Here is a 14,098-nt window from a genome sequence, read left to right as displayed (position 1 = left end):
CAGTATACAGCCCGGAAATTGAATTTTAGATCGAGCGATTTTTAGCCGACACAACCTAAATGAGAATTGAATATCTCATTAATAGGATTTTAACGATAAAAAGACAGTCTAAAACGGAGTCCGTATGTAGAAGTTATGAATTTTACACGGTCGTTAGCAGTGTAATCTTCTCATACTGTTAAATTTAAAATCGGTCAAGAATTAGCCGATAGAGTCAAAAGGAGAGTTGTAGATATTGTCAATACCTACGTGTGGATATAAATAACGTCGAAAACGTAGCTCGTATGTGAAAGTTATGGAATTTAGAAGTCGGAAGGGTGTTGCTGCGAAAGGGGTGATGTGGCTTAATCTAGACCATTGCATTCTCCCCACGCCTTGCCACCAGATGGTGACATGTGGCACCAACTCGGCGAGTTGGAGGCTCAAACTCGGCGAGTTGGTCCATTTTCTAGCCTATAAATAGGATTCGAGAGCACCCCATTTTCCTCACACCTTAACCCTCCTCTCTCTCTCTCTAACTTCTCTCTAAACCTCTCCCAAAGCCCTAGTAACTCCCAAGTGCTAGAGGAAAGCCACGGAGCGCCAAGAGGCTCCAAGAAGAAGAGCTTTCGGCTCAGAAGTTCTGCCCCCACATAGCCCGGTTCCTAGCCAAACCCCCGGTAAGTGAGATATGCTTACCCTACTTCAAATATAGCTTATGTTTAAGTTCAATATCGTTATTATGAACTTATAAACAATAAATATATGATAAAATATAATGTACAAAGTGTTATTATAATATCTTTTAACTACTCACGGTACGGGGAATCTGATTTGAAGGGTCGCATAGGGTTGTATGATTTTAGAACTGCTATAATGCCAAAATGGTCCTGCCCTCCGGTGTTTCATGTTTAGCCTCTATCTGTACATTGTAGTTGAAAAGTATTGTTTAACACTTATAAAACAATATCGCTCATAAGTAGTCGCGATAAATATTAGACTAAAATCTGGCGGTAATGATACTAGGTTTCGTCGAAGGAAAATAGAATCGTTAGAAGCGAAGCGCTGCCCGAGTTTGGAATCATCACTTTAATAAGTGAGTGCATAGTTACTTTCATCTTACACATAGATATGAAGTATTTAATATAAATTACGTGCTAGGTGTGCATATTATTTGTGTTCCCGATATCTATGTTGGATGAACGATTTATACATGTTTTAAATGATTTAAACTATATATGTATTTTATATCTACGAATATGTTGGGTAGAACATGGGTAGATAAAAGATGAGGGATGAAAGATGATATAGATGAATATTGCCAGCTGCGCCACAACCTGTAGATGTTTTTGAACTACGATGTACTGTAAACATCCTAGCAGTTGCGCCTAAAGGATAATATCGGCAGCTGCGCATAATAGAGAACATCATAATCCTTGCAGTTGCGCCTAAAGCATAATATCGGCAGTTGCGCCTAATAGAGAACATCATAATCCTGGCAGCTGCACCTAAATGATAATAGTGGCAACTGCACCTAAATGATAATAGTGGCAGCTGCACCTAAATGATAATAGAGGCACTTGCACCTAATAGAGAACGTCATAATCCTGGCATCTGTGCCTAAATGATAATATTGGTAGTTGTACCTAATAGATAACATTGGCAGCCGTGTCATAGGCAACGATGGACTTTGTGCCTATTCCTTAGGAGAATCCTAAGAAATGAATGAGTGAATGATAGATGATTCTTAGGGTAGATCCTTAAGAAATAAAGAAGATAATGGGGATGGGTAATTAGGTTAATTGTGTGCTGATGAAACATAATAATTTTATTATTGTGGGTTGAAAACCCTATGTACTCACCAGGTTTCCCAACCTGGCACACTCAATTTATATGTATCACAGGTATCGATACGAAGCTACATTACACTGAGAGATTAAAGTATATGTAGATTAGTAGTGTAAATGAATATAAGGTTTGTTTATGCTTATGTTTCTGTATTAACGATGACATCCCAAAGTTTTAATAAAATAAAATACATTTCTTCGGAAATGCTTTGATAAAAAATTTATCATGTTTTTCTGGGAACAAATTCCGCAATATTATTCTTTAAAATGAATACTCTGGTTTTCAAATAAGCATAAGTAACATTTTTAAAACGACCGTGAATTTGGGGATGTCACACTGACATAGGCCCCGGAGACAACCACACTGAGCATCACCAATGGGCGCCAGGATGAGGTAGAGCCCCCGAGGGCTCGAGGTCGTGCTTTTCAACTCACTGCCAAGTAGGGGTGTCAATTTATGACACGACACGACAAAAATACACAAAACGAAACGAAACGAAATCGAGACGAAATCAAAATTCGAATTCGTGTTCGTGTCGTGTTCGTGTCGTGTTCGTGTCAAGATTAAAAAACACGATGTCGTGTTGTGTCGTGTTCGTGTTCATAAATCGACACAAAATTGACACGATTAATCATGTGGTTGCGTGTTTTTCGTGTTTGTCATTTTTGTCGTCTTATATATCTTTAAGTATGAATGAAATAAATTAATAGTTATGTAATATTATATTTGTCGTGTCGTGTCGTGTTGTCGTGTTTTAATTGGTTCGTTTTCGTGGTAATGAAAAAAAATGACATTGTGTCGTGTCGTTTTCGTGTTATACAAAACATTTTCGTGTTGTGTCGTGTCCTAAAGCTGAGAGGAGCTGTTAGGCAAACATTTCATCATACCAAGCAGTTCTTCGTGGGGATCCCCGACTTTGTTCGTCAAGAAGAAGGATGGTTCATGTAACGCCCGTGTTTCTAGGCTAGGCATTAATGATGATGTAATAGTCTAGACCAACCTTTGTAACTTGTTTTGAAATAATAATATGTATTATTTGATTATTATGTGTTTTATACTTAATTATTATGATTTGATAAGTTAAGGATAAAAATAAGCGTCGAAAATAAATGTTAGATGAAGCCGATATCTAAGAAGAAAGTTGTAGTGATTGAAACAAGGATTCCGGAGATATAAAGAATACGGAAATTCGAGTTATAACGAAGAAGTTATGACATGTCGAAGTTTTGCAACAGAACCGGCACGACGTTGTATGACGTAAAAAGTGAATTTACGATAAAGTGCTTTTTAGCCTTAGCGATCTAAATGAAAATCGTAGTATACGTTAAACTGAGAGTGGGCATAAAAAGAATGTCCAAATCTGACTTCGTATGAGGAAGTTATGAATTTTCTAAGATTTGGCTTAGCAGTATGCAGCCCGGAATTCGAAATATATATCGAGTGATTTTTAGTCGAAACAACCTAAACGAGAATCGAAGATCTCGTTGATAGTAGTGTAACGGTAAAAAGATAGACGAAAACGGACATCAGATGAAGAAGTTATGAATTTTTAACGGACTTTTCCTGTCTCGGCCTATTAAAAATATAACTTTAAAGATAAAGTCAAAATTAGCGGATGAAGTCTAAACAAAAGTTGTAGAGAACGGTCTTACCTATGCATGGATATAAAGAACGTCGAAAACGGAGCTCGTATGTGAAAGTTTGAAGTTCGAGGCACACATCCTGAAGCTTATCCGAAGGAACGCCCCGCGTTGAGAAAGGGAATGCCCCGCGTTCGCATGCAGTGGACACGTATCTCTCATCTTGAAACGTCTGAAGCCCGGAAACCGATCCACAGCCACGTATCACCGAACGCGCCACGTACGAGGGAACGCCCTACGCTCCAGAACGCGCTGCGTCCCTCGCAGGAACGCCCTATGTACCGAAGGCCAGGCTCCCCCTATAACTACCATGCGAGACTGCCGTATTTAAGCAAGCCCCAGAGAGCCCGAAGATCCCGAGAAAAAGAGTTTTCGAGCCGAAACTCTACCCGCGTAAAGCCCGTTTTTTGGGAAAACATCTTGGTTTTATCGGAAACGATCGTTTTAAGAAACGAAGTGCTGACCGATTATCGTTAAATAAGGTGAGTTTGTAGTAACTTTCATCTTACACATAGATATGAAGTATTTTCTATAAAATACGTGCTATGTATAATTATATTGTTTGTTTATTTGAGATGGGTGTTGAATAAATGTTTTATACAAGTTTTAAACTGTATATGTATTTTTATCTACAAATATGTTGGGTAAAATATGGGTAGATGAAATAGTTGGTGTGTGTTAAAATGATGAGAGACCTTGATGTTGTTATTGTTGTTGTTGTCATCTAGCGGAGTATAGATGATGACCACGGACCTTTCTAGACAGTCCAGTGGAACGCTAGCAGACTCGCAAGTTGTAGGTGTTGGTGAACTATATGTTCGCTAGTGTACTCCATCCCCCTCATGGTTTCCTTATTTGACATAATTAAATTGCTGAGAAATCCCTAAACCAGTGTTATCACCCCGATGAAAATCCTTAGACTAGGTCCCTTATGATAGGTGTTTAGGGATGTAAAGTGAGGATAACGGGAACAGGTAATCAGGGTTATTGTTGGTTGATGAAATTAATAAACTTATTGTTGGATAATGAAATTAATAAATTTATTGTTATTTGTGGGTTGAAAACCCTATATGCTCACCAGGCTCCCAAGCCTAACCCACTCAGCTTTCTATATTACAGGTAGTGGACCCAGAGCATAATTTGGATGATGACGAGGGATTTTTGGATTATAGGCCAGTAGATGTAAATATTTGTTGTAAGGCTTATAATGTATTGTTTATGCTTTTGGTCTGTATCGGAACATGACATCCTGAGGTTTTGTTATAAAATGAAAATACATTTCTTTAAGAAATGATTTGATAAATTTTTATCATATTTTGTTTTGGGAACAAATTCTGCAACATCTTTTGGAAGATTACTCTGATTTTAATTTAAAAACGTAAGCTAAATCGGTCTTTTCTGGCCGAGAAATTTGGAGATGTCACAGTTGGTATCAAAGCATTAGTTTAAGCGAAATAGGAATTTGTAGGATTTCTACACTTAAACTTAGAATGCTAAGTGATGATTGTGAGATGAGTGTCTACCATATTTTAGACACGAGGACTAGTATATTTTAGGAAAGATGCCAAAAATACTTTTATGTGCTAAATGCTATATGTTTGCAATATATGATGTTATTTGTTCGGATCTAAGGTCTGTTGCTGACCGGATCTGGAAACCTTATGTGTTTAGGATTCTAAACGTATGACTACGATATTAGAACTAGCATGTAAACGTTTCGGAGTGATAAGGAGAATTTAAAAATCTATCGTGAATAAAGATCTAAATTCGCCTTATTTGGTATATAGATTATAATGGCAAGAACTCTAAGTGGAACTGGAAATGCAAATAGAAATCAGCAACCTCGACCCCAAGTGATGGAAAAGGTGCCAATAGTAGAAGTTGCACCAGAACCAATTACAATGGCTGGAGTACAAGCCATGATTCGGGCCATGATAGCCGAACAAAGGGAAGAAATGAGACAACTATTGCTAAATAATAGGGATGAACCCTCAATGCCTATCGAACAACCTGAACTGAACGACGGACAGTCAGAAGAAGGGGACGATAGTAGGACTGTCAGTCAAGCAGAACCCCCAGTGGCAGAAAGGAATAACCCGGAGAGGGAAATCAACAGAGATGGGCGTATGTATAAGAATTTCTTGGGCGCCAAACTGTCAAGTCTTTCAGGAAGCCCAAAACCTGTTGAAATTATGGACTGGATCTCCGAAATGGAGATGGTATTTGAAAGCTGCAACTGTAGCGACAAGCAGAAAACTGTTTTTGCGGTCAGACAACTGAAGACCGGAGTTTTAAGTTGGTGGAAGTTATTTCCAGACAGAATGCCACATGGAGAAGCCCTAAAAATGTCTTGGGAAATGTTCTTGGAGCAATTAAAGATGCAGTACTGCTCAGAGATAGATCTGATAGATCTAAACAATGAATTTCAGAACTTGAAGAAAGGGAAAATGAGCATTGACAACTATGCTACTGCGTTTACTAAAAAGATGAAGTTATTTCCATACTTAGTTCCAACTGAACTCTCAAAAATTGAGAGGTTCGCAAATGGACTGCCAACCAACTTTGGCCAAACGGTCAAGATGGCAGCTACTCTGAAGACAGAAGTCCGAGCGGCTAAAAACATGGAAACCTAGTTAAAGGAAAGGGGTCAGGAGAGGGCAGAGGTTGGTGAGAAGAGAAAGTTTGAAGGAACTTTAGGTTCCAACAAGAAGAACAAGTTCTCGAAGTCTGGTTCGAGGAAATTCGGAGGAGGAGCCGAAGCGAAGTGGTGTGACAAGTGTAAAAAGAAACATGTTGGGAAATGTAGCGAGGAAGTCACTTGTTACAAATATGGAAAGCCTGGGCATTATGCCAATGAATGCACCTTCAATAAGAAAGTCTGTTATGGGTGCAACGAAGAGGCGCACATTTTGAAGGACTGCCCAAAGAAGAAAGAGGCAGTGAAGCCCAATCTCCCACCAAATCCAAAAGCCAGAGCTTTCCAGATGACATTGGAAGTCGCAAAGGAAGCAGCAGATGTCGCTTTAGGTACCTTTCTTGTAAATGGATTGCCTGCCAATTTATTATTTGATTACGGAGCAAACTACTCCTTTATATCACATAAATTTAGTGAAAGACTAGCATTGCCTATAGAAAAACTTGATGATGCCCTAATTGTAGAAGTTGCTAGTGGAAAATTCATACCTGTTAGCGATTGTATTAGGAATATTGTCATCGATTTAAACGGAAACGAGTTACACGAGAAGCTATTGCCTATTGAGTTAAACGGCTTCAACATAGTATTGGGAATGGATTGGCTTAGCACCAATGATGCCAAGATACTTTGCAAGAATAAGATAGTAAGGGTAAACCCGCATGGAAAAGAGTCCTTTATGGTATACGGAGACAAGCGGAAAGTAAATTATGGAATCATTTCCCTAATGAAAGCCAGAAAATGTTTGTCTAAAGGATGCACCTCATACTTGGCATTCGTGATCGATGCTAAGAAGGAGAAAAAGAATATGCAAAGTATACCAGTGGTGTGTGACTATCCGGAAGTTTTTCCCGAAAATCTTCCTGGATTGCCCCCTGATAGACAGGTGGAGTTTAGAATAGACTTGTTACCAGGAACAACACTGATAGCAAAAGCACCATATCGATTAGCACCGACGGAGATGAAGGAGCTCATGACGCAACTTCAGGAATTGTTGGACAACGGTTTCATTAGACCTAGTTCAACACCCTGTGGAGCTCCGATGTTATTCGTAAAGAAGAAAGATGGGAGCATGAGAATGTGCATAGATTACAGAGAGCTGAACAAGGCAACAATAAAGAACAAGTTCCCATTGCCAAGGATTGATGACCTGTTCGATCAGTTGCAAGGTTCGAGCTATTTCTCGAAGATCGACCTTAGGTCAGGATATCATCAGCTAAAGGTGAGAGAGCAGGATATTGAGAAGACTGCATTCAGAAAAAGATATGGACACTATGATTTCTTGGTTATGTCGTTTGGACTAACCAATGCTCCAGCAGCATTGATGGATTTGATGAACAGGGTTTGTAAACCATTCCTTGATAAATCTGTGATAGTGTTCATAGATGATATTTTGATTTATTCAAAAAGCAAGCAGGAGCATGGAAAGCATTTGCGAGAAGTGTTAGAAGTTCTGAAAAAGGAGAAGTTGTATGCAAAGTTCTCCAAATGTGATTTTTGGATTCAAGAAGTCCAATTTTTGGGTCATGTGGTTAACCAAGAAGGGATAATGGTTGAACCAGCAAAGATTGAAGATGTAATGAAGTGGGAACAACCAAAAAGTCCCACGGAGATCCGAAGCTTTCTGGGATTAGCTGGATATTACCGAAGATTTATCAAAGGCTTTTCTTCGATAGCTTCTCCATTGACAGCTTTGACCCACAAAGGAGCTACTTATACTTGGAGTGAGAAGCATAAGGAAACATTCGAGAAGCTAAAGAAGAAATTATGTGAAGCACTGATTCTTTCTCTACCAGATGGAGTTGAAGACTTCGCAGTGTATAGCGATGCGTCGGGAGTCGGGTTAAGATGTGTTCTAACTCAAAGAGAAAAGGTGATAGCATATGCATCTCGACAATTGAAAGAACATGAAAAGAACTACCCCACTCATGATTTGGAGTTGGCAGCGGTAGTATTCGCCCTAAAGATATGGAGGCATTATCTTTATGTCACAAAGTGCAAACTTTTCACTGATCATAAGAGTCTTCAGTATCTCTTTAATCAGAAGGAATTGAACATGAGGCAACAACGCTGGCTAGAGTTACTCAAGGACTACGACTGTGAGATACTTTACCACCCTGGTAAAGCAAATGTTGTCGCTGATGCTCTCAGTCAGAAGGTAAACCTTGAAAAGAAAAGGCCAAGAGCGTTGAGAATTGAAGTTGTCTCAAAAATTGTGGAAAGCATAAAGAAAGATCAGGAGGAAGCTTTAGAGAAAAATGCCTGAAAGGAAGAACGTTTGGGCAAAAACGTTAGTGTTCGATATAAATGGTCAACGACTGAAGGTATTCCAAGATAGGATTTTGGTACCTAAGACGGGAGGAATAAGAGATCTTCTGATGGAGGTAGCTCACAAGACCATGTACTCGATTCATCCCGGCAGCACGAAAATGTATAGGGATTTGAAACCCTACTACTGGTGGCCGATGATGAAGCTCGATGTTGCAAAGTATGTGGCCGAGTGTGTGACATGTGTGAGAGCTAAGGCACAACATCAGAACCCGTATGGGAGTTTAGAACCTTTACCTGTACCCATGGGTAAATGGGAAGACATCACCATGGATTTTGTGACTAAACTAACCAAAACGAAAAGAGGTCACGACATGATTTGGGTGGTCGTTGATCGGTTCACAAAAAGTGCACATTTCATAGCAGCCAATGAGAAGTGGTCTATGGAAAAGCTTGCAAAGGTTTACGTGAAAGAGATAGTGAAATCTCATGGTGTTCCCCTGACGATTGTGTCAGATCGTGATAGTCGTTTCACGTCAAGGTTTTGGAGAAGTCTACAAGAGGAATTGGGTACGAAATTATGTTTAAGTACATCTTACCATCTGCAAACCGATGGTCAGAGCGAACGAATGATTCAAACATTGGAGGATATGCTACGAGCATGTACCCTGGAATTCCAAGGTAACTGGGATGAACATTTACCTCTGGTAGAATTTTCCTACAATAATAGTTTTCACTCGAGCATCAAGATGGCACCTTATCAAGCTTTGTATGGAAAAAAAGTGTTGAACGCCATCATGTTGGCTTGAATCTGGGGAAAAGCAGTTTATGGGACCCGAGATAGTTCATCAAACTGCTGAAAAGCTGAAAGTGATTAGGGAAATGATGTTAGCAGCTCAGGATCGTAAAAAGAGTTATGATGATAAGAAAAGACAACCGATAACATTTGAAATTGGAGATTCGGTTTTACTTAAAGTATCGCCGTGGAAGGGACTTATAAAATTTGGTAAAAGGGGAAAGTTGTATCCAAGGTTTATTGGACTGTTTAAAGTTCTTCAGAGGATCGGGAACCAAGCTTACAAGCTAGAATTACCAGAAGAACTAGATGGTATTCATAACACTTTCCATGTGTGTTATTTGAGGAAGTTCACGAGAGATGTTCCCGATATAATTCCAATTTCTGAATTAAGGTTGGATGAAAGCAAGAGGTTAATTGAAGAACCGGAGGCAATCATTGACCGTAAGACTAAGAAGTTGCGACGCAAGATGGTCAAATTAGTGCTTGTGCGATGGAAACATACGAATGGGCCAAATCTCACCTGGGAAACGGAGATTGACATGATGGGTCGCTATCCACATTTGTTTGCTGATTTATGATTCCGGGGATGGAATCATCCTAAGGGGGAGAGAATTGTAACGCCCATGTTTCTAGGCTAGGCATTAATGATGATGTAATAGTCTAGGCCAACCTTTGTAACTTGTTTTGAAATAATATAATGTATTATTTGATTATTATGTGTTTTATACTTAATTATTATGATTTAATAAGTTAAGGATAAAAATAAGCATCGAAAATAAATGTTAGATGAAGTCGATATCTAAGAAGAAAGTTGTAGTGATTGAAACAAGGATTCCGGAGATATAAAGAATACCGAAATCCGAGTTATAACGAAGAAGTTATGACCTGTCGAAGTTTCACGACAAAATCGGCACAAAACTGTGTGACGTAAAAAGTGAATTTACGATAAAGTGCTTTTTAGCCTTAGCGATCTAAATGAAAGTCGTAGTATACGTTAAATCGAGAGCGTGCATAAAAAGAATGTCCAAATCTGACTTCATATGAGGAAGTTATGAATTTTCTAAGATTTGGCTTAGCAGTATGCAGCCCGGAATTCGAAATGCAGATCGATTGATTTTTAGCCGAAACAACCTAAACGAGAATCGAAGATCTCGTCGATAGTAATGTAACGGTAAAAAGACAGACGAAAACGGACGTCGGATGAAGAAGTTATGAATTTTTAACAGACTTTTCCTGTCCAGACCTGTTAAAAATATAACTTTAAAGATAAAGTCAAAATTAGCTGATGGAGTCTAACGAAAGATGTAGAGCACGGTCTCACCTATGCGTGGATATAAAGAACGTCGAAAACGAAGCTCGTATGTGAAAGTTATGAATTTTTGAAGTTCGAGGCACATGTCTCGAAGCTTATCCGAAGGAACGCCCCACGTTGAGAAAGGGAACGCCCCGTGTTCGCATGCAGTGGACACGTATCTCGCATCTTGACACGTCCGAAGCCCGGAAACCGATCCACAACGACGTATCACCGACCGCGCCGCATACAAGGGAACGCCCTGCGATCCGGAATGCGTTGCGTCCCTCACAGGAACGCCCTGCGTACCAAAGGCCAGGCTCCCCCTATAAATACCATGCAAGATAGCCGTATGTATGTTACAAATATTCACTCCTCTCACCCTCTACTTTCCTTTTTGTTACAATAAATACCTCTAACCCTATTATTGATGGGTTATGAGCATAACATCATTCCTATGGGCTATGGTGTTCATGCAACCCTAATTGCTTTGATCTAGGTTTTTCTAATTTGAACATACAACATTGAATACTAAAGCAATAAACCCTATGAGCTAGCATATAATTCGAAATTGACATATGATTAGGGTTAGAAACATTACCTTGATTGTTATGTAGCAATAACAATCCCAATCCTTCTTGATCTTAACTTCTGAAATCCTAATGCCTCAAATGTTGCACCTCTAATGGAGTCACAAACACCACTAGAAACAAGGAAGAACAAGAGAGAGAGGAGAGGCTCAAAATCGGCTATGGAATCCTTCTAGGGTTTCTAGTGGCCGATTTTGGCGTGCCCAAGGGTTCGTTATATAGGTGAGCAATTAGAGTTTCAGTCAAAACCCTAATCCAGTTGCTTAGTCCTTAAGCAGCCTAAAGGATCCTTCCAGAAGACCCCTTGGATGATTTCTATATGGACTCCCATATAGAATTCGTCCATTGCTTCCTTATGGATCCTAAGCCCAACTTAGTAACTATCTTATAATTACAGTATCAATCCCCTTGATTTAATTAATCTCTTTTGAACACAAAACTAATTCTTAATTAATTTTTGATCAATATCAATTAAACCATATGATTTCCCTTTTAATATATTATTCACATAATATATTAATAAATCACAATTAATCTTCTTTCTCCTTAATTCATCCTATCAGTTGCTACGGTGAAGGCAACCCAAAAGGACCATGCTCATAATCGGGTCAAGTACATACCAAAATAGTTATGGGCTTAGACACCTAATCCAACAATTATATCATCCTAGCATCGTAAGCAGGCCCCGGAGAGCCCGAAGATCCCAAGAAAAAGAGTTTTCAAGCCGAAAGTATGCCCGCATGAAGCCCAGTTTTTGGGAAAACATCCCGGTTTTATCGGAAACGATCGTTTTAAGAAACGAAGTGTTGCCCGATTATCGTTAAATAAGGTGAGTGTGTGGTCACTTTCATCTTACACATAGATATGAAGTATTTTCTATAAAATACGTGCTATGTGTAATTATATTGTTTGTTTATTTAAGATGGGTGTTGAATAAATGTTTTATACAAGTTTTAAACTGTATATGTATTTTTATCTACAAATATGTTGGGTAAAATATGGGTAGATGAAATAGTTGGTGTGTGTTAAAATGATGAGAGGCCTCGATGTTGTTTTTGTTGTTGTTGTTGTTGTCATCTAGCGGAGTATAGATGACGACCACGGACCTTTCTAGACAGTCCAATGGAACGCTAGCAGGCACGCAACCTGTAGGTGTTGGTAAACTATATGTTCGCTGGTGTACTCCATCCCTCTCATGGTTGCCTTATTTGACATAAATTTCTGAGGAATCCCTAAAGCAATGTTGTCACCCCGATGAAAATCCTTAGACTAGGTCCCTTATGATAGGTGTTTAGGGACGTAAAATGAGGATAATGGGAACGGGTAATCAGGGTTATTGTTGGTTGATGAAATTAATAAATTTATTGTTGGATAATGAAATTAATAAATTTATTGTTATTTGTGGGTTGAAAACCCTATATGCTCACCAGACTCCCAAGCCTGACCCACTCAGCTTTCTTTATTACAGGTAGTGGACCCAGAGCATACTTTGGATGATGACGAGGGATTTTTGGATTATAGGCCAGTAGATGTAAATATTTGTTGTAAGGCTTATAATGTACAGTTTATGCTTTTGGTCTGTATCGAAACATGACATCCCGAGGTTTTGTTATAAAATGAAAATACATTTCTTTAAGAAATGATTTGATAAATTTTTATCATATTTTATTTTGAGGACAAATTCCGCAACATCTTTTGGAAGATTACTCTGATTTTATTTTAAAAGCATAAACTAAATTGGTCTTTTCTGGCCGAGAAATTTGGGGATGTCACAGTTCATAACCAGATGTGCATTGATTACCGAGAGTTTAACAAGTTGACAGTAAAGAACCGTTATCCCCTTCCGCGGATTGATGACCTCTTTGATCATTTAGAGGGTGTGTCTTGCTTCTCCAAGATCGATTTGAGGCCAGGGTATCATCAGGTGAGGGTTAGAGAGGAGGACGTGGAGAAGACCGCGTTTCGGACTCGTTATGGTTATTACGAGTTCGTGGTGACGCCATTTGGTCTCACAAATGCACCTACAATGTTTATGGATTTGATGAATCGGGTATGCAGGCCGATGCTCGATCGATCAGTTATTGTTTTTATTAATGATATCTTGGTGTATTCTAATACTAGAGAGCAGCATGAGGAGCGCCTTCGAGAACACTTGGGAGTGTTGAGGTGAGAACGGTTGTATGTCAAGTTCTCGAAGTGTGAATTATGGTTATGAGATGTCCAGTTCTTGGGGCATCTTGTTAACCAAAACGGGATATGGGGTTTCACATCTCTCAACCTACCTCTTTGTATTATGACAACGAGAGTGCGATAATGATGGCCAAGAACTCAGTGTTTTATGAGCGTACAAAACATATTGAGATTGATTTTTATTTCACATGTCATCATCTCCAGAAGGACATTATGCCCCTTCCTTATGTTCATTCCACTTTGCAGATTGTTGATATTCTTATGAAGCCATTGGCTGCTCCTCGGTTTCAATTTCTGTCTGACAAACTCCCAATGCTTATTGTTGTTGCATTGTGAGTTTGAGGGGTGATGTTAGCCTAATAAGATTTTGGGCTTTATTTTGTATCGGGTTTTATGTTGGCCCATTAGCTACCAAACCCTAATTAGGTGTCTATAAATTATTTTTCCCTTCTATGTAATTGTACTTCTTATTTTGATAATAATATGAAACCCTAGCCGTTCTATGCCTTCTACTTGTTAGTTTTCAGTTTGATTTTGTAGTTTGAATACTTTGTAATTTGTAATTTTTATGTTTTATGCACTTTTTGGAAAATTTTATGAGTTTTTGGAAATAATTAATAAAACAAGCTTCTTAACAAGCTCAAATAATGCAAACAAGCTACAACTTTGATATTTTATCGAGCCGAGCTTAAGCTCATTTACGCTTGTTAGACAGAATGATTCGAACTTGAGCATGTATAATTATTCACAAGCCGAACTTAAACTCCATACCATAAGGCTTGAAATTAATTGAGCTCGACT

This window comes from Lactuca virosa, chromosome 6 (genome assembly GCF_052849685.1).
Source record: "Lactuca virosa cultivar CGN04683 chromosome 6, Lactuca_virosa_CGN04683_v6, whole genome shotgun sequence".
Classification (NCBI taxonomy): domain Eukaryota; kingdom Viridiplantae; phylum Streptophyta; class Magnoliopsida; order Asterales; family Asteraceae; genus Lactuca; species Lactuca virosa.
This window is presented reverse-complemented; position numbering follows the sequence as displayed.